Below are 5908 nucleotides of genomic sequence, written 5' to 3'. Positions count from 1 at the left end.
CTCATTGTTGAGTGAGCTTCTGTCTAACTAACATGAATTTGGGTTTGATGAGCGACAGTGGAGTGGACAGGTGGAGCTATCTAAGAAATCTAGGAACGCTGCATGCTCATATAGTAGCAATTTGCCAGTAGTGATTCTCTTTTTAGCTCTTTCGGCTCCGAACCGGCTCTTCAGGTTGTTTTGTTGCTTTAATGAATTTATTATTAACAATAATATAAAATTATGCACAAAATGAATTACTAATGTAAAAGAAAGTGGTTTTATTTATCTATGTTTATATATAAATATATACAGTGGCCCCTAGAGACAAAACACATACAAACTCCAAAAAGCATGTACAAACTCCAAAGCACATTTCTAGCGTTAACTGAACTTCCAAAACAGAGCTACTTAAATTACACACCAAATCTGGTCATTGGTACTTCCTGGTTTGTGTAGCCACTAGGTAACAAAAGCTCAACACTGCGCCTAGCATCCTGGAGCACTTCTGTTGTGTTTTGTACGTGCTTCTGAGTTCATACGTGTTTTGGAGCTTGTAGGTGCTTTGTCTCTAGGGACCACCGTAAATATACTTTTATTTATTCACTCCACATAAAATGTAAAAAATAAATCATATAATACAAAAAACAACTATTTACATTTCAACTATTAACTATTTAAATTTTCAGCTTTTTCATTTTAAACAAATTTAAAGTGAAACAACACAAAACACTGCAAACCACAACACAATTAAATATAAATTAAAATATGAAAACTAAAAGAAGATGCATATTCTCTGTCATATGGTCCTGCATGAATAAACTTTCTGAATCCTTTATCATCTGCAACTGAAAATAGTTGTGGATGATTACTATACCTTTCTAATGTGTGTCTCCCCTCTTCCCAATGCAAAGCACAAGGCTCGCGTGCGGAGTGAAGCAGGAAAAAAGTGCGAGAGAGAGGGTGAGAGAAAGAAAAATAAACCCCACGGCTCTCGTCGTTCACTTCAAAGATTCGGCTCTAAGAGCCGTTTTGTGACCGACACATTTGCCAGTAACAAAGTAGGTCTGCCCTTAAACACACTGTGCTTTATCCTCCTTTTTGACTCAAACTGGGGCCATAAAATTGCATCATACTGTGTTTAACAAGACTTGAAAATAGAAATTGAGATCATAATCCACCTCTTAAGTATTTACTTACCTCATAGAAAAAAAAAAGTAAGGGTATTTTGTCAGATTACTAGAATCCAACTCCTGCTTTTAGCAGGAGTTGGACCTGTTGGTTGTTAAATAGAATGCAGGTTTAAGGTACTTTCACATTGGCTTCACTTTTCAGATCAGGAAGCTACATCAATCTTGGAACTGGTGGAACTGGTGAGGAAAATGTGTCCATTTGTTGAACCTCATATTTAAGAGGAACATTGCGTTTTCCTGAACATGGAAGAGTGATCCAGCTCTTTTTCCTGATGAATGTATTTGAGGGTGCGTGGGATTGTGCGCAACCAGTTTATATGTGCTTTGAGTTGGACAAAGCATTCGACAGTCTATCACGGTATCCCGTGAGGAGTTTGTGATTATGGGGTATTCTCCCTGTTATTATGGGCTATCTGGTCACTGTACGTTAGTGCGAGCTGTTATGAATAGGAAGGCTCCTGAATGCCTTGGGTGTTTCAGACATGTCCAGTTAGAAGGAGCAGACCTAGGAGATAATGTTTCTGGTCTGTTCCTGTTTCTGGCTTTGAACAGCTCAGTATCCCCAATGAATAGCTTTTATTTGCTAACTTCATACAAGTCCTGTTTACTGCACTTTTGAAAAACACATTGTTTGATGAAAACACATCAAACTATTTTCATAATGCTTCTCAAGCATCTTGGAGAACTGCATCAGTGTCATCTGTCTTTTCATCTAGTCCCACACCGGCTCTGTGATATTGTGATCCGGTGTTCTGAGAAACCATCCTACTCTGACAAAACGTCCTACCCATATTATAATTTGACGGTGACTTGCGATTAAACCTAACCCTACACCTAACCATAACCATAACCTTAAGAAGTATTCCGGATGGGTGAGAGAAAAAGTAGTTAATTTGGCCTTGGTGTTGTGCGCATGTGCAGAAACATTGGGTAGGATGTTTTTCCAGGTAGGATGGATTCCCAGAACACCGGGCTTTGTTGTTAAGTGTTTTAAGGTTTCTTGTCCTTCCTGTGGGTGGAGATAGTTTTTTGTATTGCTTGGCTGCTGTAGAGTCACAAAATTATTTGAAGACCACAAAGATGTCTATCTTGGTGGTACTGGATATGAATTTAAACATAAGATAATTACTTAGCGCTGTATATTCTTATATGTCTTCATATTTACCCATTAAGTCACCAAAGAATCCTGTTACTGTATAGGCCTATTATTCCAGTTCATAACTAATTTTATAACCAGTTAGGAGACAAGTCTGAAAATGCCTCCTTCTTCCTTTGATCCTCTCTAACATCCGCAGTGCTAATTGAGGTTTGAGGTGGGTTGGTTTGATGACATTACTACAGCGGTCCATTAATATTGCAAAATATGTAAAGATCACCTATTTTTATCCTTGGGAGACAGATTGCAGTAATTATTTTGGACATCTGTTGGGGTTAGGAGTTTGTGAAACCTGATTTTGACTCTCCCTGTACTCATTTAGACTGGCCTGAGGCCATCATCATTGTTTTAGATGACGGGCCTGCTCTCATCTTTTCCACACGTTCATTAAAGTCATTTGCAGATCATATGGTGGAGAGAAGCTCAACAGCTTGAGAGGCGATGCAAGACGAAGCGTTTTGTCTTTTGTCTGGAAGTGAGGTTTATTAATGAGTAGAAAGGACATGGCAAACAGGGACAATATCTCCTTTTGCAACATACATTCTCTGATATCATATGTAATGATTAATGTGTGCCAATACTCTATATAAACATTAGATGTGATGAAAATTTAGACTTATTTAATGGTTTGGCTCTGATTTGTACCCATTATTCCTTCTGCACACATACACTCACCATTGATTTTGTTAGGTACACCTAACAAATACATTTAGGGGGGTTTGTGGGTTAATTGGTGATTCTAAATTGCCCATAGATGTGAATGTTGTCTCTATGTTTTAGCCCTGTGACAGGCTGGCAGCTTGTCCAGGGTGTACCCTGGCTCTCATCTATGGTAGCAGGGATAGGCTCCAGCAAAAAATTGATTTAAGTGACTCTGAACGTGCTGTGGTTGACCTAAAAACACGAAAGCATGGATCCATTGTGCCTTATAACAAAGGTTCATGCTGTTTCTGATATTTTTGGCTGCAAAGCAGCATGAAGCTACACAGCATCAAACCTAAAATTATAGTTTGGTACCTAATTTAAACTGGTTCTGGTGACCTGTCCAAGATGTACCCTGCTGGTCATCCTGTGACCGCTGGAACAGGCTCCAGCACCAGCACTTTCTGCTGTTCTTTATCCCACTTTCATAGCAGGAAAACCAAGAAAACTTCATCCAGCATTGATATTCAACTGACATATGAGTGTGTCCCTATCTTCAGCATGTACTCACATTGAGATTTGCAGTTTATATCTTAAGAATAAACCCATGTACACAAACATACACAACACAAAACAAACATATAAAGTCTAAGGACAAGGGGCAGACAGAATTTCTTTATGGACAGAATTTCTAGGCGTGACAGATGGATTGGTGTTGCGGGTGCAGTTATGTGGACGCTGCACCGGTCTGCTGTGGTGAAGAGAGAGCTGAGTGCAAAAAAAAAGCTCTCGATTTACCGGTCAGTCTACATCCCTACCCTCACCCATGGTCACGAGCTGACACGGTTGCCTCCTGGGCACCTCCTGGGTGAGATGTTCCGGGTATGTCCCACCAGGAGGAGGCCCCAGGGCAGACCCAGGACAAGTTGGAGAGATAATATCTCTCGGCTGGCCTGGGAAAGCCTTGGTGTTCCCCCAGACAAGCTGGAGGAGGTGGCTGGGGGTCTGGGCTTATCTGCTTAGGCTGCTGCCCCCATGACCTGGATAAGCAAAAGAAGATGGATGGATGGATGGATGGATGGATGGATGGATGGATGGACAGGCAGAGAAACATATAATGCACAAACAATCATTATGATATATTTTCAGAATTAGAAGCTGTGCAAGTGTGATTGCAGAAACATTCAGATAACACTTTATGTAATCAGATTACATAAAGGGATTATGTAATCAGAAGATGGGACTTCATAAGTTTTTGGCTTGTTCAACTGGTAAGCAACACAGAATGTGAAAACCTGTGTTTTTCTAAGACCTATGTTACAGTAAGCTGTGGTCTGACGCTGCACTGTATTTAAATGTAAGCAGAGAACAGAGATAACCTGGCTGTTTGTGGTGGTGACAGCAAAAAGAAAAAGTTGTTATACTGCTGCTCCCTGCTCTTTGTTAAGGAGGACCACTCCACCTTTTCACATTAAGGGACATCACGTGTGATGAAACTGTGCACTGGAATATACAACAAGACGCTTTAAGGTGGTGGCAGAAGAATGCATATGAACAATATCACCATAATCAATAGAACACAACATAATCAAAGATCCTCTGTTTCTCCAGAGCTTAGTGGTTCTCATATAAAGCCCCCAGTAGGGGATGGGACAGCTTGAGACAGCAGCAACAAGAACCTGGGACATAAGAACTGTCTCTTGGTCATTTCTCTGCTTTTCATTTAATCAGCCAGGCAGCTCTACAAAGCTCTACAATGCCGTCTCGTCCTCATTTTACTGCATGAGACTAAATCTGCTGAGCTTTTTTATCAAGATCTCCTTCTTATCTGCAGCCCCAAGAGCCTGAAGCTGGCAGAAAGCTTCTGTTTCATCACTCGCCTTGTGTTCTGCGTGCTGTCGTGGGCTCTCTGAAGAAAAGGACGGCTACATTTTTCTTCAGCTGAGGGGGCTGCTCTCTCTAAACAGGCATTCTCTGTCTGATCACAGCACAAACGATCACTTCTTTTAACAGAATGGATATCCTGTTCACGCCCTAGTTTTTTCCCCCTTTTTTAAAGGTGGAATGCGCTTGATCATCCAGATCATTTTGATCAAAGAGGGAAACGTGACGATTGCAATAGCCTGCAAAAACACTGTAAAATCTCCAACTTCTTAGTGACATTTTGCCGCTTCTATCACAGATGTCTAAACAACAGGTATTAAAACAACAATAAATGTGATTGGAATGCCTGTTTTTCTTTACTCTGAATCTTCATTTTTATATCTAAAATGTGTCAAGTTGTGTTTTCACATGCTTCAATGAAAAGAGCAGCCTTGTCTGTACAACACTTTGTCCATTTTAATCAGTTTAAACATCTCTAACACATGCTTGCATTTATTCCTTGCATGTTTCCTAACTGTTTAACTTTTCTGATACTAGTTCTCATACGAAAAGGAGACACGCAAGCTGTTCAGGACTGCTCTGCAGTCACACATACTGTACTGCGCAACAGGCTCTCACCGCACTCCTACAGCTCCCACAGCTGCCTGTGTACCAGCCGTCCTTTCGGTGGCGCTAGAGCACTAGCTACAGTAGGCACAGGGCCCATCACACTGTATGGATTTGCCGCAACTTTTTCGGTGTGTGTTATGAGATGAGGGCTGCACTGCGGGGAGAGTGGGTGCAGAAGATTGCAGTCTTCTGCGGTTCAAACTGTAAAAAATAACACAACACGAGAAGACTGTGCACGTGCAGAAAGAAAGGCAAAAAAGAAAAAGGAAAAAAAGGCCCGTGTGACTAATGGCGGTCCTCCCACGGTTTGACTCTGTGATGAGTAAAGTGACACATGCCGCACATGTTAAGGCATCATGCTTTGATGTTTCTCATTCACTTTCTTTGTGTTTACTGTATAACAAGTTGGTCATTTTTAGCCATGATGTTCTCATGATGACACCGA

The sequence above is a fragment of the Copadichromis virginalis genome, linkage group LG14 (assembly GCF_057382275.1).
Source record: "Copadichromis virginalis isolate Kocher_CV1m ecotype Utaka linkage group LG14, C_Virginalis_male_GT1.1, whole genome shotgun sequence".
NCBI lineage: Eukaryota > Metazoa > Chordata > Actinopteri > Cichliformes > Cichlidae > Copadichromis > Copadichromis virginalis.
This window is presented reverse-complemented; position numbering follows the sequence as displayed.